The following is a 24,734-nucleotide window of genomic DNA, read 5'->3' on the forward strand; positions in this document are numbered from 1 at the left end:
TGAAATGCTGTTTATCCCTTCTGTAACATAGGCAGCTGGGGTACCTACAGAAGATCAGGGCCTCCCCTCTAACTCATGGTGCTCAACATAAGGTAGTGTGGGTGGAGTGGGGTGGGGCTGCAGCCTACCTGCACTGGCCCTGACCAGCAGGCAGGGGTGCTCCGACAGGCTCTGAGGAGGCTACCAAACCACACCTCTCCCCAGCCTCCCCTCCAGCTCTGGGGCTGTTTGAGGGTGGGACGGGGCAGCAGCAGCACAAAGATGCCAGCTGAGGTAGGGGGGGTGGGACAGCCCCCAAGCCTCATGGGCCTCCCCTGCTATCCTGGGACAGCCCCCAAGCCTCACGGGCCTCCCCTGCTACCCTGGCTGGGGTACTTGGGGGGAGCTGGGCTGGGCCTGCAAAGTGAGGGAGGGCTCCCTTCCCCTGTCTGGTCTCTCGCGCCGTCCTCCCCCCCAACCCCCCCACCTCTTAGCAGCAGCAGTGGCACAAAGCTGTTGACTGTTTTTGAATGGCTAGAGCTATGTGTGTGTGGCGGGGCAGGGTGGAATGGAGCCCCCTCAGGCCTGGCCTGGCTCCCACCATACCTCAGCTGGATTTCATGGCCTGGGCTGTGAAAGGAGCAGGGGCTCTGTCAGAGGAGGAGGGAAGGGCACTGGGGCTAAGGGTTATGGAGAGCAGGGAGCTGAGGGTGCAGAGGATGGACAGTGGGGACGCTGGATGGCAATTTCTTCCTGTTAAGGGAAGGCACTAGTACATCTCCTCTGACGAAATGTCCCTGGGAAGCCTGGGCTGGAGAGGCAGAGCTGTAGATGCTGCTGGGTGCATCTGATAGGAGCAGCACAGCCTGGTCAGTGGGAAGAAAAAATATAAGTAAGTGATCAGTTTTTTCCTGATAGATTATAAGTCACAGTTAATTGTCCTATATTTATTGGATAATATATTTATGTAGTTGATAGACACAGTTTTGTGTAGTGCTTTGAATGAATCCAAATTAACATGCTGAGTTTTCTGGGTTTTTTTTAAGTAAAAGTTCAAGATTTAAATTACGATTACTACACTAACTTATAGAAAACTCTGCCTGGGTTTGGGCTCCTTCAGCAGTCAGCAAAGGGATTGACGCTGAAAAGACATTATTGTGTGTAAAAAAGTTTGCAGCTCACTTCACTCTTTATTGAAAAATGAACAGGAAAATGGGATATGCAGAATGCCAGGAGTACTTTCAATATCATGCATGTTCATTGTTTCTTTTTGGCTGCAGATGTGATCCTTAGAACAGGAGAGCAATGCAATGAGGTGGGGTGGAAGAGGGCAGGTAAGAAAGTAAGAGAAGCAAGGCCAGGATAGGAATGTGTGATACCCTCTGGTCTCCCATAAGAGAATGGAACTAAGTGGAATTCCTGTTGCAAATTGACAAAGGCCTTGTTGATATTCTGATCCATTCTGCTACTAAACCTGAAAGTACCTCATGACTCTGCCTACACTTGCATCAGGTGAGAAGTAGGGAGTGGTGAGGGTACTTGTAGTGAGAACCTTTTGTGTATGGGGGTGAGTAAGCAGCACTGGAGCAGGTTATCTAGATGGCTTGTGGAATCAATGATTTTTTTAAAATTATTTGTTATAAGTGCAGGTTAGACAAACATTTTGACTTGTGTTGGTGTATGTGAGAAATGGAGGTCACTTTTGGTAATATCTTTTACTGGATCAGCTTTCCCATAAAACTGACTTCTCGCATATTCCTTGGACTCTCATGATTACAACACTCCAACTTTACTGCAACATGCATTGGTTGAAACCAGATGTTGGCAGCCTACACCCCATGGGCAGGATCTGGTCTGCCAAGCAATTTTATCTGGCCTGCTGTACTGATAGATGCTGTAGTTTGGAGACAATCCCATGGAGCCAGGATGTTTGCAGAAATTCAGTGGCCAGGAGACAGTTGACTCTCGGGGAAGTGCTGGCAGTATGGCAATTTGATTGTAGTGGGGAGTTGTCAGCACATGGCACTGGGGACAAGCCTTTGTTTAGCCTCAGCTGCGTTGGTTTGGTATACCACTGCTGAAAGGTTGCCAATCCCAGTCTTGAGCAAAGGATTGGCAAAAAGATCTTTTGAAGTCCCTTTTAGCCATGCTTTACTATGATTCCTTTTGTGAGAGGAATGGAAAAGTTTTTTGTTTTTTGCCCCCAACTTAAACCAGGACATCTATACTCAGGACCAATTTTACTGGGTAATTTGATTTGCAAGGTATCTCTTCCTTCGACTAGTTTCTCTCTCTCTCTCTTTAATTTTTGCAGAGTGGAACCCCTGAGAGAGTGAAGCCACTGTCCAAAAAATCTCCCCCATTTGTTTCATTTGGTAAGTGTATTGCTGCCATTAATTTGATAGTGCTTATAACCAGTCAGAAAGCACTGACAGCTCAAAAAGGGCTTGCACTTTCACCTTTCTGAATAGAGTAAATATTATCCTTCTATATGCAACAAAAACCCTAAAACAGATCAGTCATGCAAGCTCAGGTCTTGGTCCTTAGACAAAGAGTAATGTAAACTGGTGATTTGCTAAATCAGGGCTATACAAATATTGCATTTTCAGTGCCCTAATCCCTCCTTCCCATCCCCAAATATTTAATCTTGAGCCAAAATAAATCATACTTTTTCAACGTTTTATAGACATGGAAATATCAACATTTTGATGGTGCCCAAAATATTTTGCTTTGGGATAATTGAAATCAAGATCAGTTTCAAAACAAGTAAGTGTTTTGATTCGAAAACACTAATACCTTTTTACTTTTTCATCATTTATTTACTTATTTAGGCCAAACTATTCACTGAATGGAATGCAAATTTGTAAATAGCCTATCACTGGCAAGCTGAATTTTTCAGTGGCTTTACTGTTTGTCATAAAAAAAATACCTAAGTTAAAGGTAGTGTCTAATTCATTAGTAGGTGCTATGTCAGGGGAGAGAAATTAGTGAGAAATCATACTGGAATGATTGTGGAGTCATGCAACATGTTATTCACAGTAGCTCCACAAGAATTGGGATCGAGGATTAGGACTCCATTGTGCTGCTGTATAGATGAATAAGACAGTTGCTGATCTAGAAAGCGTTATGCTAGTTGTGTGACAAGGTAAGTGAGGTGCATAAAATGAAGGCTTGTATTGGGGAGGGGAGAATTAGCTATAGAATGAGCACATGTTTCCGTAATAGGGGAGGTGATCTGAAGCCCAGTACAATCAATGGGGAATCTTCCTCCTGCTCTGTGCTCTTGCTATGGTTACATGAAGACTTCAAGAGTAGTGGATGGGAGTAAGCATATGCTTCAATGGGAGCACTAAAAATACTAGTATAATTAATGAGAATAAATCTGATAAGAGAGTATGAATGTCATTTGTGGATAGAAACCACTAGGAAGGGTGCAGAAAGGATGGATAAGCAGCCTTGGAACCCTTCAGTGAATTCTTTCAACTGAAGGTAAGTCGAATTACGTTTTTGCTGCCACCAAACTAATCCTTTATTTAAACATTTAACATTTTCTGAAGTTGTAGAAAAATAAGGGCTGAAGGGGTCCGTGGGAGGTCATGTAGTTCAGCTCCCTGTTTGAAGGAGCATTGTCCTCATCTAGACTAGTGTTTCACAACTTGCTCTTAAAAGCTTCCTGTGATGGACATGCCAAACACACTCTAGCTAATGTAGCCCAGTGCTTACCTGCCCACAAAGGTGGGTCTTTCTAATATCCAACTTAAATTTCTCTAGTTGAAGTTGAAAACCACAATTTCTTATCTTGACCCCAGTGGCCAAAAAGGATTGTCTTATCACCAATCTCTTTATGCCTTTCCTTCATGTATTTGAATACAATCCTGAAATCTCTCCTCTGTCTTATCTTCTCCTGACTAGGAAAGATCAGAAGAATGTGGATTATTTAAAGTCATGTTGTCTAGATCTTTTTAAATTTCTTTTTGTTTTGCTCTAAACTTTTTCCAACTTGCCCACCACTTTCTTGAAGTGCATTGTCCAAAACTGGATACTGTATTCCAGGTAGGGCATCACTGCTGTTGAACTGAGTGAGAGAATCACTTCTTTTGGTTTCCATATGGTACTCCTGATAATAGTAAGATATTGGTTGGTTTGTTTGTTTTGTTTTTTGCAACAATACTGCAATAACTCATTCAGGCTTTGGCCAGTTACAACTCCCAGGTCCTTTTCTGCAGCACTGCAGTTCAGCTAGTTCCCCAGTTTTGTACTTGTGCATCTAATTGTTCCTTTCTAAATACAGAACTTGTCCTTTACTGAATTCCTTCTGATGTATTTCAAACAATTTCTCCAATTTATCAAGGTCATTTTTCAATCCTAATCCTATTTTCTAATGTGTCTGCTGTTCTACTCATTTTGGTCATCTGCAAATTTACACAGCATGCATTTAATAATTAAGATTGTGGATTGTCTCTCTAAACAGTCCTTCTGTCCATGAGGCAAAATTCTGTTTAAAGGTCTGAGTGAGCTGCTGATCTATGTAAGTATTTGTTGGCCAAAAAAATGACCAATACTAGATACAGTATTAAATTAATTCCAAGGGTCTGTTGCTACTAACTTAATCTTGGAAGTGATGAGAAGTGGGGTGAGCATTATTTGCTCATTTCCACCAAAGACTATTTAGACAATTAAAAATCAAATTGAGTACATGTACTGTGAAGGTAAGGGCAGGTAATCATTATATTGTCTATCCTTGGATCTAGACCAGTGGATTCTGTTTACTACATGACATTTTCATGCAAAGTGGATGGAGCTAGACTGTTTTCAGTGGTGGCAGATGACAGAACAAGGAGCAATGGTCTCAAGTTGCAGCAAGGGAAGTTGACTTTAGATATTTGGAAGAACGTTCTCATGAGGCAGGTAGTAAAGCACTGGAACAGGTTACCCAGAGAGGTGGTGGGCTCTCCATCCTTGGAGGCTTTGCTACCCAAAGGCTTGGCTGGGATGATATAGCTGGTGAGCTGATGGTCTTGTATGGCTCAGTCTGGGTCACTTGCTGCCATGTGGAGCCAGCTCCCTGTTGGTTGTAGGAACTGTGCTTGGGTTTTCCTCGGCTGCCTCCTAGCTGAGGTGTGCATGTGCTGCTTCCCTGGGCTTGCTGGTCAGGAGGGGAAGCATCAGGTTGCTTCTGCTGGCAGGGAGTGCATCCAGCTCCATCTTCAGCATCTGGGCATGTCCCACCTTCCCCCCCATCCCCGGGCCAGTTTTAAACACATGGTCTCCAGGCCCCATGCCAATGGAGAGTGGGCCCTCTGGTCACAGAGAGCCAGCTGTGCTATTCATGGCCTGGCTACCTGGGCTGCAGCGCCTAGGTAAGCTTGGTGGGGGCCTGTTACAATATAGAAATGGGCACGCTGGAGGGGAGGGACAGAAGCCATCTAGATCTAGACAGGTTACGGGGTGGGCAGATGAGAATAGGATGGAATTCAACACCAACAAGTGCAAGGTACTGCATCTAGGGAGAAGGAACCTGTAACATACCTACAGGCTGGGGAACTCCCTTCTCAACAACACAGTGGCTGAAAGGGATCTTGGAGTCATTGTTGACTCCAGGATGGACATGAGCTGCCAATCTGAGGAAGTGTCAGTAAAGCTAACCGCACCTTGTTGTGCATCTACAGATGTATCACAAGCAGGTTCTGGGAGGTGATCCTTCCCCTCTATATGGCACTGGTCAGGCTGCATTTGGAGTACTGTATCCAGTTCTGGGCGCTGCACTTCAGGAGGGATGTGGCTAACTTTGAGAGGGTTCAGAGGAGGGCCACTTGCATGGTCAGGGTGCAGCAGGCCTGGCCCTACGAAGATCGACTAAAGGGCTTGAATCTATTCAGCCTCCACAACAGAAGACTGAGAGGGGATCTGGTGGCCATCTATAAACTCACCGGGAGGACCAGCGAAAAAATAGGTGAGGCTCTGTTTACCCTGGCACCACCTGGGATAACAAGCAATAATGGCCATAAATTGATTGAGAATAGGTTCAGGCTTGATATCAGGAGGCATTATTTTACAGATAGGGCTGCCAGGCTCTGGAATGGGCTCCCAAGGGAGGTAGTGCTCTCCCCTATGTTGGGGGTCTTCAAGAGGAGGTTGTATAGATATCTGGCTGGGGTATTATGATCCCAGCACTCATTCCTGCCTAGGGCAGGGGATTGGACTTGATGATCTGCTCAGATCCCTTCCGACCCTAGAAATTATGAAAGTATAGCTGTTGCTAAACACCGTTTTGTGTGTGGCCCTCAATAGCTTACCAAAACTCATTAAGTGGCCCTCCAGCCAAGTAATTGCACACCCTTGTTGTAGCCCAAGTACTAAAAGGGGTGTCCATATAGACTTAGTAAATCCACACCTCATTTAAGTTGATTTGCAAATTGAATTTATGCAAGGGACTTCTAGAATATTGTGATATCAAGAATACTGTACTGTGTGGTACGGGTTGTTGTTTTTGTTAAATCAAGCTGATACAGCATTATATGGAACTGTTTTGATGCATCCAAACATGTGGTCTGGATCAGTGATTTATTGTCAATTGGGATACCACAATCACCTTTTAAGGATGTTGCACATTCACACTTGTAGGTGTGAAAACACCCACACATGAGTCACAGGAAAAACAAAGAAATTCCATATAGGCATCCGCAATGTCAAAACCAATGTGATCTGTTGTGGTTTTTCTGAGTTTTCCACAACAGAAAAATTGCTCTGTTACTTTTTCTGTAGTTAAAATATGAGTGCAATATCCAAGATGGCATTTTTTCTTGTGGGGTGCTGTAGCAGGGCACTAAGAGGTGCCTGCTCCTTTAAGGCTGATGCAGCCTGGCCAGGGAGCTCTGTGGGTTAAGCAGAGCTCTACAGCTGCAGGTTGATGAGGTAATAGCCTAAGGGGGTAATTGGGCAGCACCTGCAGGCATCACATGACCAGAACAGGCAGGGTTTTGGGGATATATAAACCCAGGACTGATATTTGCAGGGGTATTCTCTGTGGAAACTGCCAGGGAAGAAGCTTCTGCATGAGGAAGATACCTGAGACTTGGTGCTGCCTACTTTGCTACCCAAGTGCTCCAGACTTAAGGATTCTCCTAGGTATTTAGACTAGGGGGCATGCTGTCTTAAGGTGGAAGTATGTCCCTTTAAAGGGGCATAGCGCTGTTGTTTCTGATAATGTTTAAGTTATAGCCGAGGGGCTTATAGCTTTATCCTGGTCCTCCTGTGCAAACACAAGCAGAAGGGGAGGTTTGGAGGCCTCATTAGTGCCTGGAAAAAGGGGGTGCAGAGAGCCCATAGTGCCAGAGGGGCAAAGCTACAGGGGTGTAGACACCCCTAGCGCTAGAGGGGCGCAGAAGTGGCAGATAGTATTATAATACCTGCGAGGCTTGGGATACGATGAAGAGGAGGTTGGAGTCATGTGTAATGCTCTTGGCATCAGGGCAGACAAAGGGCAGCCTTATGCCTAGAACCATCTATTTATTTTAATTACAAGGCATGGGAGGTGAGGTAGACAGTGCAGGACAGATGGGCAGGCCAACGTAGAGTTCGGCTTCAGGACTGCCCCCTGTCACAGGTGCCTTGAGTCTAAAAGATTGAGAAGAATTGGACTGGATTCCGTTCAAAACTGTATCTGCTTAGTTTAGGAGCGACTCCACTGGCTTCATTAAGGTTGAATCTGAATTTCTTGGCTCCCAGGCTAGTGTTCCAACCTGGACCTTGCTCTCATAGATTTCATAGACATTTGGACTGGAAGAATCATCGAGTCCAGCCCCCTGCCCTGGGGGCAGGAAGTCAGCAGGGATCATAGGATCCCAGCAAGATACGCATCCAAATGTGTCTTGAAGGCGTTCAAAGTGGGTGCTTGAACTGCTTTGGGTGGCAGTCTGTTCCAAAACTTGGGGGCTCAGACAGTGAAGAAGTTTTTTCTTATGTCCAGCCTGAATTGGTTGCGGTGGACTTTGTGACTGTTAGATCTTGTCCCCCCTTGGGGCGCTCTGGTGAACAGACATTCCCCCAGATCCTGATGAGCACCCCTGACAAATTTATAGGTGGCCACCAGATCACCCCGAGCCTGCATTTTTCCAGGCTGAACAGCCCCGTGGCTCTCAGCCTCTCATCATAAGATCTGTTTTCCTGACCTCTGATCACATGCATGGCTCTTTTGTGTACCCTCTCAAGCTTCTCCACATCCTTTTTGAGTTGCGGATCCCGAAACTGGACGCAGCACTCCAGCTGCGGCCTCACCAAGGCCAAATACAATGGGAGAATGACGTCCCAGTATTTACTTGAGAAGCATCTATGGATGCAAGCCAGTATTTTGCTTGCTTTACTAGCTGCAGCATCACACTGAAGGCTCATGTTCACCAGATTATAGGGAAGTTGTGAACTCTGATCCAAAGACTATGACCTTTAAACTGGTTCTGGTTCATCACTACTTAAACTTGTAAATGAACAGTCATTTTTTGTTGTTGTTGCTGCTCTTATAATCTGTGACTTCCTGGAAATGGACACAGAGATTCATAGATTGTAAGACTGGAAGGGACCTTGGAAGATCATTGGGTCCAGCCCCCTGCAACAAGCCGGACAGGTAACTGGGGGTCAGGTGACCCCAGCAAGGTGTCTGTTTAGTCTCCTCATTAAGATTTCCAGGGTAGGTGATTGTACCACTTCTGAAGGGAGCTTATTCCATAGTCTGGACACCCTAACTATGAAGAAATTTTTCCTAAGAAATTATAATAAATAATTTTCCTAATAAATTATGATAATTTTTTTCCAGATAAAATGCTGCCAGGAAAAAACATGCTTCACTTTGGGAAGCCCCAAGGTTCATTATGCAATCATCCTGGGCAGTAGGTCAGGTGAAAAAACTAGAGGGTGGTGAAAACTAGAGGTGCACCAATACATTGGTCCAGTATCAGATTGGTACTGATGTAAACAAAACTGGCTATATCGGATATTTGTCTGATGGGGCCAATAATTTGGCTGATCAATGTCTGTGCTGTGCATAGCTGCAGTGCACCAATCAGGCAGCGAGGAACAGAGTCGACATCATGGAGACTTGCTTCCAGCTGGTAAGTCTGGTGTGGTGGAAGGGGGTGGGGAAGGGGCGTGAGGTGGGGCAGATCAATGCCCTTCACAGTGAGGGAGGGGGAGGGGCAGGGGCAGGTGCTGCCCAGGTAGGGAGCAGCCGGGGGGTGAAACTGCGACTCGTGCAGGGAAGGTGGTTCCTGACACTTCTTGCATCCTAGAAGGATGGGGGTTGACCCCTGGATCTGGGTGGAGCAGGGCAGGCTGCAGCTGGGGCTGCATGGGGCTCTTTTCAGTGGGGGCTGGGATCAGAGTGGGCACCAGTGGTGCTGGGAGGATGCTGAGGTTACCCCAAAATTTGCAGCCACTCCACTGCCAGCTGCCCAACACAGCCCCAGCTCAACGCCCCACCTCCACCTATGTTCTGGGAAGAGCCAAGGCTGAGCCAGGGGGCTGGCGGTGGCAGCACTGGGAGTGGAGCAGCTGTGTAATTCGGGGTGGATGCAGCGTCCTCCCAGTGCTGGGGTGCCCACTCCAAGCCCAGCCCCCATCAAGAAGTGCCCATGCAGCCCTGGCTGCAGCCCACCTTGCCCCACACAGACCTGGGGGGCACACCCTCCCAGGGTACAAGCAGTGGTGGGAGCTGTGTCCCCCCCCACTCCAAGCTGTGGCTCTGCCCCCCTGCCCCACCTAGGCAGCACCTGCCCCTACCCCTACCCCTTCCCTCACTGTGGGGAGCATTGATCTGCCCCCCCACGCCCCTTCATTCCCCCCTCCCCTTTCACCACACTGGACTTGCAAGCTGGAGGCAGCTGTATCAGAAACCTGATCAGTATTGGCCAATATGCCTCCTTAAATATTGACTATCGGTATTGGTCCCAAAAGTCTCTATTGATACAGTTTTCTTTGTTCAGCACTATGGGGTATTTGAAAGTGCTAGCCATGGGCAGATCTAGGATTTCGAAAAGTTGGGTTGCACGTGGCGGGGGGAGTGCATCATCACATATAAGACAACATATCTGTCCAGTTAAAAAGAAACTAGAAGCTTGATGAATACGATGGGGGCCTAGAGCTATATGATTCCATTTAAGAATTGTAGCAAAGACCAGTATAACTTCATTGTAATGAGTTTAAACATAGTCTGCTAGGCTGTGAAATAGGAGCTTCATTACCAGGAACAGCTACTGGACAGCAGAGTGTCAGAACTAAGGACAGCCTGAATAGTGGAACATTAAGACCATTAAAAAGAGACGTTTGTTAACACCTGTGGCATAAAGAATTTAGAAGAGATCAGGTAAATTGTAATGAGCTCAGGTGACTCCCTCAGGACTGCCTGATGAGAAATGCTGCTGCCACTGCCAAGAAGTTAGTTTTAAACTTTGGGTGGATCAGGAATTGTGGAAGTGTGTGTGTGTGGGGGTTGCAAGTGTACTCCCCCCTGGATCCATACCTGTTGCTAGCTGAGTGTGCTTATGAGAAGCTAAGGTTAAACTTTTTGTTCTTCAATCTGCCAGTGACAACTGATTCATTGTTTTACTTTGTTTACAATATATTTGCTGACCAGCATGGCAGCACTCTTTATTTACATCCGGGGTTTGAGTCACCTTATTTCTAGTTTGGGTGACTATAGCAACTGCCTCTGGAAAAACTGACATAGTCAACATGGTGTTCCAAATTAAGGAACAATCTGCCTGCAATATAAAATTTAATTTGCCAAATATGGAGCATATACTGCAAACTAGGAATTAATACTTCCTTTTTCTAGGCCTGTTGGTATGAATTGTAGATGCTGTATTTGAGTAGAAGACAGAACATGATGATTTTAAAGCAGAAGTATTATGTTTGTTTTAACTTCTGCTACATTATTCATTAAGGTCCCCTTCTGCCAAGTGTTTAAAAACCACTGGAACCTATCCACTCCAAGCACCACAGAAGCCACTACATAGAAACTGGGGGGGGCACAGAAGGAAAGAGACCAGGAGTGAAATTCATGAATCATGGAGCTACTCTGAGGAAGATGCCAATGGAAATGCAACATGTTTGGGGAGGTGAGATGTGTCCTCTTCTGCCTAGACCAGAGGTCAGCAACCCCTGGCACGTGTACTAAGCATGGCAGGTGACCATTTTCCTTTGCAGGCATTGGGGCTGGGAGGCAGCAGCTGTTTGTAGCCTCCAGGCCACAGCTGGCCCCAGGCCTCAGTGGCTGTTGTCCCGGGCTGCTCCTAGCAGGCAGGTGGGAGGCTGCAAGCCCTGCTGGAAGCAGGTTCTGTGGCTATCGGCCGCTCTCCAGAGCCTGGGCTGGCTGCAGCTGGGAGGCTACAAACAGCTGCTGCCTCTCCAGCCCCAGCAGGTGCAGCGCTGGCACCTGCTGCCTTCCTGGAGCCAGGGGCTGGGAGACAGCTGGGCCCAGGGCTGATGTGGGAGGGCAGCAGCAGTTTGTAGCCTCCTGGCTGCAGCCAGCCCAGGCTCTGGGTAGCTGCTGATAGCCACTGGAGCCTGGGCTGCTCCCAGCAGGTGGTTGGGAGGATGGAAGTCCTGCTGCAAGCAGCCCGGGCTCCGTGGCTATCTTCTGCCTCTCTGCCCTGGCCCTGGCCCTAGCTCCAGCCCCAGACCTGGCCTCAGGCTGCAGGGAGGCAGCAGATACTGGCAGTGCTTCCCACTGTAATGTCCTCGCTGCTGTTTCTGCAGAGCAGCATGTGACCTGGTGCGGCCAGGCACAGCGGGGGTGCAGAAACCTGCCTGCTGCTCTAAGCTCCTTGCTGCCCTGGCCACGCTTCCCCTGCAGGCGGGGGCAGCAGCCAGGGGCGCAGCCCTGCACGCTGCCCACGCTGCTCCCATGCACACAGGAGAAATGTGACCTGGGGAGCATGAAGCTTGCAGCAGCACGCAAGCTTCCCTGTGTAGCCCCTCTGTGGGCTCCCACTCTGGGGTGCATGCGCTGTGCTCTGGAGGGTCAAGGGGAGAGCAGCAGGATCAGGAACGCTGTGTGCGTGACCCAGAGGGGCTGCCTGCTGCTTGTCCGCTTTGGGTGGGGGACAAAGGGCTGCAGGGCTGGGGGGCAAGGGCTTTGTGTGGGAGGCAAGGGGCAGCAGGGCTGGGAGCCAAAAAACATTGCCTACCCCTACCCTAGACCATCAGATTGATCGATTGTGCTTATGGTTAGGACCTTGCAGGAGGCATTCAGTTTCTTGAGGCAAGACATGAATGTTTTTTGCAAGAGGAACTTGCATGCTCAAGGGAAGTCTCCTTCCCCTAACAGTGCTTTGAAGTAAATATATTATGCTAAATGCAACAACCCTGTTGGAGAAATGGGTTTTGTCAGTACAGCCTGGACTGTAGCCCTGCTTCTTGATACAAGAGGCCATTAAACTGGAGTTAAACCACTACTGCATAGTCCTCTAATCTAATACTGGTGGATAATTGAGTTGCTGATGAACCACAGTCATCTACCTTGTTATGAAATGGAGGAAAACATAACTCTTACCTCATACCCACAAGTAATTAATCAATGGTAAATGGAGAAGTAAGGAAAAAGCAGCAGCAACCAGATGCTGGGGAATGGCTTTGTGTACTGTGCCTTGGTGTACTCTATGTATCTTTGAGCATTAAGATGTGTCTTTTAATAGTATCCAATTGCTCTTATGCATAACTTTTTTGCATTGTGGGCACTTGCTTTGCTAGAGAACGTATTGTTATCCTGTGGCTTTTATATGATAATGGCATATTGCACTGCTTTGTGTTGGTAGTAAATGACTGCCCAAAAAAGCAAAGCAATTGAGAATTAGGCTCTGAACTGCAGCAGTGGTCTATTAGCAGCTTCCTAATGCTGTGTGGGCATGGTATTGATAGCAGCATTGCAGCTGCTACCAGCTAATTCGCATCCTCCCATACCATTTACAAGAGCAGGAAGAGTGCCTTGAAGGTTTCTGCTGATATATCCTTTGTCTCATTCAGTTATATAGTTCTGCTTGATTACAGTTCTCATCTTGGTTGGGGTAGTCTTTTATTCAGTGTTTATACTTCATTTTGTATAGCAAAGCTGACATCTGCTTCCCGTTTGGCTTTGCTGCTACGGCCACTCCAGAAGAATGTGTAACCAGCTTTTCCTTCTGTGAGCTGCCCTTTGTCAGGTAGGTGAATCTCGCTGAGGGCAGCAATCTGGATGTTGTATCTGCCCAGTTCTCTCCTGATGAGGACAGCTCTCCTTTCAGGTCTGTTGGTGTTTCTGTCATTCAATGCATGTACATTCCACGCACCCAGCGTGAGAGGGATTGATTTATTTCCTTTTCAACCACTGTATTGGGACCCCTGCCAGCTGTGGTACCAGGGCGAGGTGAAGCAGACCATGTTTGGGGCACCTTTTTCTAGCCCGTTCCTCATTCTTGGAGGTGAGCAGTGCAGTCCTGAATAGGGCTGCTCAGTTGCCTAGGGGGCTGCCGAATTCTACTGCTGCTTCTGTTCAGTAGACAGTGACATGATGCCCTGAGCCACCTGTATGCAGGTTTGCGACTACAGCTTCCAGTATGTCCACACTTGCTGCTTTGTCGCTGGCCCGTCGTCATGGGGCTCATACTGGATGTGAGTTGCGCAGGATTTAGAATTAAGTGAGGAAGAGTTGCGCAGCATCAGCCTCACCATCTCACCTGAGCCAATTGGTAACCAGTGGCAGGACAGTGTCAAGACAGCTGGAGATTGGCCCAACTGCAGTGGATGACCAGGTTATCTTTTATGCCTTGTTCTGTTCTACACGACCCACAGTGCAGTGCTGTACCGCTGTCATGGCCATTGGACCATACAGGGGTCTCATCTGCCCAGTCAGCCGGAGTCAGACTTTGCAGGGATAGGTATGTCCCTATCTCCCCAGAGGTCTAAGACGGACTAGGTACGCCCAACTGATTTGGCCCACCTGTTGAGGCGGTTTGCTGGGGTGTGGCCACTGTTGCATTCAGACAGCTACTTGGAGCCACAGGTGAGAGTTCAGTGCTGGTGAGGACCAACAGAGGAAGAGTTACTTAGGGGGGTGTGACATACTCTTTCCCCAGACACCCCTAAAGGTGTCCCTAAAGAGTTTTGGCATCAACCTGTAGTTGTGGGAGGAAATCGTTCATGACCATGCATCCTGGAGGTAATCAATCCAGAACAGACCACTGGCCTTCAAACAGCAATGCACGGCAGAAGCAATGAAGAAACGCGCGGGCAGGAAAACGAAAACATCTTGTAGCCAGTCCTCATTGCTTTCCTGCCCCTGCTGCAACAGACTGTTCAAGGCAAAGATTGGGCTTATAAATCATCTATGTACCCACATGACCTAGCCTCCCCCTCATTTTCTTTCTCATTTTTCCTTTTTCTCCCCCGCACTTTTCTCTTTTTTTCTCTCTCCGTTTCTTCCCCATTTTCTTTTCTCTCTTCTTCCCCCACTGGATGCAGTCCTCTTTATCCGTGAAGGATGAGCAACATACTTTATTTTAGTTTGGGGATATTTTAGTCTGGGAAAAGGTCTAGACTTATTTGGTCTTCCACTGTGTTCTGCTATAGGTCATGAACCAAGAGTTAAGATGGAGGCTAGCAAGTCAGAAGCAGGAGACAAGTAACCCATAGGGTTGGACTAGCATTGGCAACTTGTTAGCCTAACATGATGCAGCTGTAACTAAAGAGCTTTTTGCTGGGGAGTCAGCAAGGGATAATAGTTCCATAACTGACATGGTAATTGAGACGTGGCTTAAGTGAACCATGTGAAGGTTTTTGTTAGACTGGCAGAGACATCTGTGTGGACTTTTGGAAGGGCTGAATAAATCTGCTAAGGTGTCACCTCCAAAGGAACAGTAACAAAAATTTGGGGAACATGGGAGGTAGCAGTGATGTAAAAATCGCGGTTCGTTTCTCGGGAGGCGAAAAAAACCTTCAGCCACAGACACACTCTATTAGCAACACAAAAGGTATATATTTGCAAATAGGGTCAGAGAGAGAGACAAAAGATCAAACACTCTGCTGCCCCCGAGGGAAACTGCCCAGCTGGCTTTATCCCCTCTCTCCTGACCAAGTGTGCAGAAGGAGGAACTTTTACAACTCATTTCCGATTCATACAAACATGTATGTGAATACGTCAAATCATACGTCGCATGTGTATTATAATTAACTACTTAAGTATGCGGGGCGGATAGGCTTATATGTATTAGCTTATTGCGCAGGGTTAGAAAGTATCTGAGGTTACAAGAGTTTAAATTTTCCTTGCTTCAAGGCTAGAATTGCAATTTACTCTTATCTGCATGAGAAAAGCTGAGGAGTATATGCTTTACTGTAACAAAGAGATAGTAACTTTGCAAAACAAAGAGAGAGTGATACCTTAATACAAAGAGCTCTCAGTAGCTCTCCCAGTTCTCTCACCAGGGAGGGCTGACAGCTGCGCTGTTTTAACAAGACTTATTGATAATACATTTTTAATAATATTTCTAACAATATCCCCCCTCAAGATGCTTTCTGATCTTTACTTCATTTGGGCATATCAAGATAATTACGAGGAATTTTTCTGAGGACCATGACTTTTGCTACAGTCTGTGCTTTCAAAGGAACTGCTGCGACCTGCATTCCTTCTACTGTGGTGGTTATCAATCTAGTGAGACAAGGAATAAGGCAAGGGATAAAAATCAAACCAGTCCGAGCACACAAAAGCACAAATCCTACTTTTTTCCACCAGGGTCCTCCAAATAATTGAAACCACCAGTCTTTACTCCATGTGGGTTCCCACGTTTGTATTGGTACATGGGCTATTTTCCTAATCTCTTTGGCAATCTCTAAGACCGCTTTTCCGTTGTCGTCTATTTGGAGGCAACAATTAGAAAGGTTGAACTTTCCACAGACTCCGCCATCCTCTGCGAGTAAATAGTCTAGAGCCATTCGATTTTGGTATATGGCTTCCCTCATCTGGGAACTTTGTCGAGCCAGCAACTCGAGAGCAGCGGCAGTCTGGTTAGTAATTACTTCCAAGACGGCCTGCAACCGGATGATTCTATTTAGCATATAAATTGGTGTCCGGTAACCCCAGCTTCCATCATTAGCCCATGTAGCTGGTCCATAATACTCAATAATCCTCTGAGGAGGCCACTCATCCTCCTTCCACTTTTGGGAGCCACCCTGTGTCAAACTTACATCAATACTTCTCTTGGCCCTTTTCCAATCATCATACAAAGAGACTCCCAGCTTATTTCCAACCTCAGATGGTAACAAAAAGAAAGATGGTACAATTACTCCAACATAGCAGGTTCCTGTCCACCCTCGTGGTAGTACCGTATAGGCTCTCCTTCCACAAATCCAATAATGTCCTTTCAGGGCCCTGTTTTCCCCTCCCAAGGCTAGGGGGTCACGGCTGTGGAAAAGAAGGGGATAGTATTTGTTGCCCGTCTGCCCTAAAGGGTCAGTGTAATAGTTACTCCGTTTAAACTGACATTTCCATACGCCATCTTTACCCCTATACTCGCACTTGGTTAATTCATTTGTGTCATTTAAGGCACTCCAATATGTATTAAACTTTGCCACCGTGCCATTCGGGTGTACCCATTTCCAACTATAGACATAGGTAAATCGTTCACCTCGGGCCTTTTCATATGCCTGACATCTGGTAGGGTTAGGATCGAAAGGTACTATTCTTGTCTTTTTGGTCTGTTGCATCTGCGGGGAGATTGGGATGCTAACAGCAGAATTCCATTGATCAGCATACTTGGTGCATATTTGGGCCCATTTCAATGTCCATGTACACTGACTATGTCCCAAACTTCTCCCCGTACCATTACTGCTAATACAGTACTCTCCTAATGCCACTTGGGAAAGATCCCAGCTGCGGTTTTCATCCCATTCTTGACCAGTACTCTTAACATCCGCCTTGTCACTGACCAACCATTTTGGGGCCAAAGGAAAAGCCCTCCAAGGCCACTGTTCTCTGGCCTCTTGGAGCCCCCCACAGGCCCAGCAACTGGTAAGATTAAAGGTACCTGCAATTCTTTCCATCATATCAACATACAAATTTGTCCCTGGGGGAGCAATTTGGGAAAGCGAGGGTGTGAGCCAGCGGTTAAGGCTGCTCAATTCTGCTCCTTTCATTATGCAGATAACAACAAGGCACATTAAGATTCCCACCATATTTTCCCTTTTACTTTCTTGTCTAATTTTCTGAGCTCTGATTAAGCCGTCTCAGGCGCACTTGGAGATCACCAGGAGGTTCACAGCTCCACTTGCTGGCTTCTTGTTCCGAAGACGACTCAGCTTCCGGAGTGAGTTCGTCTCGGGAGTTGATGTCCTCTAATGCTCGTGGATGTCGCTTCACACGGGTATGGTGTATCCAACGATCATGGCCAGTAATCTTTACAGCAGTGTGGGTTGTTAGAAGTACCTGGAAAGGGCCACTCCACCTCTCAGTCAAAGGCTCCTTTTTCCACCGCTGCACCAAGACCCAGTCTCCCGGGGAGAAGTCATGTACCGGTACATCTAAAGGCAGACGCTGAAAGGAGGCTGCATACCTGTGAAGAGAAAACAAGACAGACTGCAAGGCAATAACATACATATGAAGCTCACTATTACCTAATTCAAAAGTTACATTTTCTCGCATCCCAGGGGGTAAGACTCGAGGCGGCTTGCCAAACATAATTTCATATGGGGTCAATTTGAGGCCCCGTCGGGGAGTGTTTCGAATACAAGTAAGAGCTAGCGGCAATGCTTGAGGCCACTTAAGGCGTGTTTCAATACAGATTTTGGTGAGCAAAGTCTTTAAAGTCCTATTCATGCGTTCCACTTGTCCTGAACTTTGTGGTCTCCATGGTGTGTGTAGTTTCCAAGTAACCTTGAGAGCTTGTGCGACTTCTTGAACCACTTTTCCCACAAAGTGTTGTCCTTGATCCGACTCGATGGACTCAGGCAGGGAATACCGGGGAATGATCTCCTGTAACAAATACTTCACTACTGCAGCTGCAGTGGCAGTCCTGGTGGGCCAAGCCTCGACCCAACCAGAGAGCTGGTCTACCATGACAAGTAAAAACCCGTGATGTCCGGATCGTGGGAGCTCGGCAAAATCAATCTGCCATGCCTGTCCAGGGTACGCTGCCCAGGGTCTACCTCCCATTGGCACAGGGGGTTTCCTTCGAGGGTTTACTTTCTGGCATGTAATGCACCTGGTAGCAATGCGCTGAGCTTCTACATATAGCCCTGGGGCTACTGCTTGGCGGATCATTAGATCACCCATGGCCAAACCTCCCATATGGGTTCTTGCATGGAGCTGTTGCAGCACCTCCCAAAGCAATGGCCTGGGTATCATGACTTTCCCTCCTGGTACTATCCACCACCCCTGGGAGTTCTTTTCTGCACAAGCTTTCTGTGCAAATTTATCTTCTTCAGGGGAATACTGTGGGACTAAATCCTGAACGTATGGCCATATGGCATGGGACATAGCCTGCTTGGATACCTCTTCCGCTTCTCCCCCAATAAATGCAGCTTCCTTTGCTGCTGCATCAGCCTTTGCATTTCCAAGCTTATGCTTTTTCTCAGCAGCCTTCCCATGGGCCCGCACATGAATGACTGCTACCTCTTTAGGCTGGTGGAGTGCCTCTAGTAGTTTGATAATCTGGGGGCCATTAGCAATCTTATTCCCAGAGGCAGTAATGAAACCCCTTTCTTTCCACAATAGTCCGTGCGCATGGACTGTAGAAAAAGCATAGCGAGAGTCAGTGTATATATTAACCCGCTGGTCTGTCCCCAGCTGTAATGCTCGGGTGAGCGCAGTGAGTTCCGCGGCCTGTGCCGACCATGAGCTTGGCAATGACTCCCTCCATACTACCTTATCCAAGGTTACCACTGCACATCCTGTTCGTCTTTTCCCATCGATGACAGAGCTGGAGCCATCCACAAAGTATTCAACATCTGGGTCTTCAGTTGGGTCCTCAGCAAGATCAGGTCGCACCTGCGTGGTCTGATTCAGGACCTCAAGGCAGTCATGCGTCGGTTGCCCTGGCTCCGGCAGCAAGGTTGCAGGGTTTAAGGCTGTAGTATGTCTGAAAGTAAGTCCTGGATTAGAGAGCAAAAATATCTCATACCGTGATTGTCTGGAGGGGTTAAGAAATTTCCCTCCCTCAGTCCCTAGGATCTGGGGAACTCCATGAGGAGTGAGTATTTCCATATCCGCACCCATGACTATCTTCTGGGCCTCTTCAACAACCACTGCTGTGGCTGCCACAGCCCGAAGACAGGCTGGCCACCCGAGTGCAACTGGATCTAGAACCTTTGAATAATATCCCACGGGTCTCCAGGTCGGGCCCGATGGCTGTGTCAGCACCCCTGATGCAACCCCTCGATTCTCATGAACATACAGTCGATATGGCTTTTTACTGTTTGGGATGGCTAAGGCAGGGGGCTGGGTTAATGCTGCCTTCAGCAGATCAAAAGCATGCTGCATTTCTTTATTCCATTTCCATTTAGTGAGACTTTCCTTAGTCAGGGATTCGTACAGTGGTCTAGCCTTCCCACCGTAATCTGGTATCCATAGTCGACAGAACCCAGTTAGCCCTAGGAATGCCCGCAGCTCCTTGGGTGACTTAGGTGGGGTTAGACCTTGAATCGCCTGTATGCGATCTGCACTCAGGGCTCTGACTCCTTTTGAGAGCTTATATCCCAAAAATGTGACTTCAGGCTGACATATTTGGGCTTTCTCTCTAGAGACTTTATATCCTTTTTTCCCCAGAGTGTTTAGGAGTGACCTGGTGGCTTCCTTGCAGAGCTGCAAGTTTGGGCTTGCAACTAGCAGGTCATCCACATACTGGAGGAGAGTCACTGCGGGGTGTGATCCCTTCCATTCCCCCAAGTCCTTCTGAAGGGCAAGTCCGAAAATATGGGGGGCTGCTATAAATCCTTGTGGAAGAACTGTCCACATGAGTTGGGCTTTATGGAAAGTATCTGGATCCTCCCATTCAAAAGCAAACAATTTTTGACTCTCTCGGTGAAGGGGAATAGAGAAGAAAGCATGTTTCAAATCTAGCACTGAAAATATTTTAGCTTCCCCCGGTACTTGTGTCAAGATCGTGTGAGGGTTCGGGACTACAGGATGATCTGAAAGGACCTTCTTATTTACAGCTCGTAGGTCTTGGACCAGTCTGTATGAGACCCCATCTGCCTTCGGCACTCCAAGGATGGGGGTGTTATAGGGTGAGGACCCTTCCACTAGCCATCCGTACCTCTTGTATTTCTCTATTAATGGCTTGAGTCCAGCTCTGGCCGCTTGGCTGAGTGGGTACTGCTTTACCCGAACGGGCCCCTCCCCATCCTTGAGTACAATCCTTACCGGGGAGACGAACTTAGCTCGCGCAGGGGTTCCATCAGCCCATACCGAGGGGTCTACTCCAATCATGTGATCTTCTGGACTTACTGCAGGGCGTCGGTCCTCCAGGAGAGCCATCTGATAGTTCGAGCTCTGCTTGACAGGTAGCTGGACCACCATCTGATTGTCTCTGAAAAAGATCTCAGCTTGCAATTTTGTGAGTAAGTCCCGCCCAAGGAGTGCAACCGGGCAACTTGGAGAATACACAAAGGAGTGCTCGAGCAAATGGTCCCCCACCTTGGTGAGGAGTGGTTTACAAACAGGGAGTCGGGTTTGCATTCCCTCAATCCCTTCCACAAGTACATGCTGTTCACTAGTTCCTGCACAGGGGGGTTTTTCTGGAATCATTGAAAATGTAGCCCCAGTATCCACCAAGGCTTCAAAGTTTTTGCCACCAACCCTAATGGTTACCATGGGATCTTCTCGGGCTCCAACCCGAAGGGTAGTGGTCTTAGATCCCCGTCCCCTTCATTCTGTGTCCTCACCCTTTTCTTCTGCCCGCATGAGGTGACCACTCGGTTCCCCCTCTCTCTTCTCCTTCAACTTCGGGCATTCCCTCTTCCAGTGTCCTTTCTCTTTGCAATAAGCACAAGCATCTGCTCCCACTCTTTCTCCCTTCCTCTTCTGTATCCCAGCCTTTCCAGGGTTCCCTCCAGTTATAGCAGCTGCTAGTGCTGCCATCTGTCGCTGAGCCTTTTTATCCTCCTTGCGCTCCTGCACTTGCTCACGATTCCCATACACCTTATATGCAATTTCCACCAGCTCTGAAATCGGTTTCCCAGCACCTCCCTCAGTTTTCTGTAACTTCTTACGGATATCAGCAGCAGATTGACCAATAAACATAAGATTTACCATACGCTGGTTATCTGGGGCTTCTGGATCCAGATCCGAAAACCTGCGAAACGCCTCATACAACCTCCCAAGGAAAGCTGAGGGATCCTCCTCTCTTCCCTGTCTCACTTCATACAATTTAGACAGATTGGTAACCCAAGGCACTGCCTTTCCCATTGCTTCCACTATAATTCCCAGATACCGTGCACTCAGCTCTCTTCCCTCTGCAGTATGATTGTCCCATCTGGGCTCCTCTACAGGGCAGGTATCACGCAGAGTACGACCAGCAGCACCTTCTGACTCAACTCTAGCTGCCGCAATACGTTCCGCTGTCCCCAACACTAATCTCCTCTCCTCCGGGGTTAGGAGGGTCTGGAGCATCATCTGGACATCAGCCCAAGTGGGTCGATGAGTCTGCCCAATAGATCGGAACAGGTCCCTCATCTTTTCAGGGTCTTCACGAAAAGAGGGGCTCTGATTCTTCCAGTTAAATAAATCTGAAGTACTAAATGGGGTGTAGACAGAAGTTGAATTGCCCCCCTCTCCGATTACCTCTCGCATCGGGCAGTTCAGCACCGGCTGTGACTCTACAGGCTTGCGCAAATAATAACCCTTATTCCCCGATTCAGATGGGGCACTTGGCTGAAGCTCACGCTCTAAATCATTAGGCATGCTTTGGTACGTCGGTGGTGGTCTCCCTAAGGGAGGGGGTGGTGGTGCAGAAGGACTGGGTCCCGAGGAGGCGTCTGACTCATCTTCGCTACCTGACAGGGCAACCGGAGCGCGGGTCCGGTAGTCAGCCAATTCAGAATCCCCCCCCTCATTAGACTCAGGGAGTACAGGCGGTCCTTCTCGAGTCTTAACAACCATCACATGAGACTTTGCTAAGTAATTCTTAATCCAAGGTGGCTGATTTTGAACCACCCACAACCAACAATCAATATAAGGAAACTGATTCCAATACCCATTCTGCATAACAATTTCATGGATAGCTATCACTTCTTTTAGCACAAAGGATCCTTTCGGGGTCCAGTGGACCCCAAATGTTGGCCACTCAAGTTGACAAAACTTAATTAAATCACCTTTTTTCATTTTTATTCCATAATCGGCCGGCTTTGCAAATTTATTAAAATGACGTAATAAGACTTTTAGAGGGGTATCAATATTGTTTTCTACACGGGAGCGACCCATACCCATTTTGCCCACAAGAGTGCGCCCAAGGCACACCAAATACCAAAAAGATCTCAACAACAGATGATTTACAATGAGAGCTGAGCCTAGAATTTCTCAGCAAACTTACACATCCTTTGTTTTAGATCCGTACACCAGATTGGGCAAAGGGAATTCGTATACTCACTCAGATACCCCAGAGATCTCGATCCAAATCCCAAAGTGTGTCTGCCTCTCCAGAAACTCAGAATTTACATGGATACTTCCTTTAACTTCCCGGATATTCTGACTTACACCTCAAATTCCAGGGGCGAGTCCAAAGTCGGCTCGGTGCGCACTTCCCCGGTACCGGAGGCGCTCCGTCGCTGAATTCCGGGGTAGTCCTCGAGAAGCCCCACGGTGGGCGCCAATTATTGATGTAAAAATCGCGGTTTGTTTCTCGGGAGGCGAAAAAAACCTTCAGCCACAGACACACTCTATTAGCAACACAAAAGGTATATATTTGCAAATAGGGTCAGAGAGAGAGACAAAAGATCAAACACTCTGCTGCCCCCGAGGGAAACTGCCCAGCTGGCTTTATCCCCTCTCTCCTGACCACGTGTGCAGAAGGAGGAACTTTTACAACTCATTTCCGATTCATACAAACATGTATGTGAATACGTCAAATCATACGTCGCATGTGTATTATAATTAACTACTTAAGTATGCGGGGCGGATAGGCTTATATGTATTAGCTTATTGCGCAGGGTTAGAAAGTATCTGAGGTTACAAGAGTTTAAATTTTCCTTGCTTCAAGGCTAGAATTGCAATTTACTCTTATCTGCATGAGAAAAGCTGAGGAGTATATGCTTTACTGTAACAAAGAGATAGTAACTTTGCAAAACAAAGAGAGAGTGATACCTTAATACAAAGAGCTCTCAGTAGCTCTCCCAGTTCTCTCACCAGGGAGGGCTGACAGCTGCGCTGTTTTAACAAGACTTATTGATAATACATTTTTAATAATATTTCTAACAGCAGGATGTGATTGATTATTCTCATGTTCACCTCCTTACTACTAAGCATTAGAATGGATCAACAGCAGTAATTTCTGTCCAACAAATATTAAATGGAAGGTGCTGAAAAGTCCTTTAGAAGCAGTGCTAGACATGCATACTGGTCATCTAGGAAGCTAGATCCCGTAATGCAGGGATTTTCAACCTTTTTAGGTTAGTGTACCCCTGGCGGCTGGTTCAGAAGCAGGGAGTCCCCTGGCTAGTGGGGGGGGGGGTCCCCAACAGCTGATTGGGGGGGAGGAAGGGAGGGGTCCCCTGCAGCAAAATCAAAAGCACCAGTGCCAAAACTGAAGTGCTACCAGTGAAACCAAAGTGCCCCCACATCTCCACACTGCTGCTGCCTACCCCCTGGGGCCTTCTCAAGTACCCCCAGGAGTATGTGTACCCCTGGTTGACAACTCCTGTTGTAATGCTTGAAGAGTGTATGTAGAGTTTGTGCAATTTCTTCTGCTCAGTAGAAGGAGATTTTATATCTGAAAACATTACCTGGCAGTTAAAGACTATTTTTCAGGCTGGACATAAGGAAGAATTTCTTTACCGTCCGAGCCCCCAAGGTCTGGAACAGTCTGCCAGCGGAGGTGGTTCAAGCACCTACATTGAACACCTTCAAGAGTAAATTGGATGCTTATCTTGCTGGGATCCTATGACCCCAGCTGACTTCCTGCCCTTTGGGGAGGGGGGTGGACTCGATGATCTCCCGAGATCCCTTCCAGCCCTAATGTCTATAAAATCTATGAAAGATGTGACAAGTAAAAGGACAAAAGTTGGAGCTGGCATTCTAGTTAGCTATTAGAAGAAAAACTTAATTTAGTTTATAGGATGTTTCCTTATCTTATACTCAGTTTATGACTAAATTTCAGACTTATATCGATACTACCTATAATCTGTGGTACAATGTCCCTTTGCCCTTCGTTCTGTAGTCAAAACTATGTGTAGTCATCATTTTGACTTCAGAAATAAGAAATAATACCCATTCTTCTCTTGCATGAGCAACTGGCTATTTTGGGACAAGATACACAGATGATCACTATTTTGTTGCTGAGTAGGCAGTTGCATGGCTTTTGTACTTAAAGCCTGTGGCCAAGATTTTTAAAGTTGACTAGTGATTTGTGTGTGTCCATCCAGAGACCCTTTTCAAAATGGGGGCTGAATCTTGGAGAAGGTGTTCAGGATTAATCTGATCATTGTGGATGTCTCAAATTAGGCACCCAAAAATGAATATTTTTTTTAAAACTGCAGCTTTTCCTTATTCTGCATCTAAAGAATGCCTCATGCCAGAGAAATCTCAT

General features: G+C 47.2%; 1 protein-coding gene across 1 annotated transcript in view; it reads left to right on the forward strand.

The window, feature by feature from the left end:
- The first annotated feature begins 3,100 nt into the window (after positions 1 to 3,100).
- VWF (von Willebrand factor) overlaps positions 3,101 to 24,734 on the forward strand; it is a 263,892-nt gene continuing 242,258 nt past the window's right edge. The window contains exon 1 of the mRNA XM_090043875.1: positions 3,101 to 3,124. The gene's annotated coding sequence lies outside the window, so the exon portion shown is untranslated. The remainder of the gene's footprint in view (positions 3,125 to 24,734) is intronic.

The sequence above is a fragment of the Crocodylus siamensis genome, chromosome 4 (assembly GCF_052110815.1).
Source record: "Crocodylus siamensis isolate JL-2025a chromosome 4, ASM5211081v1, whole genome shotgun sequence".
NCBI classification, from domain to species: domain Eukaryota; kingdom Metazoa; phylum Chordata; order Crocodylia; family Crocodylidae; genus Crocodylus; species Crocodylus siamensis.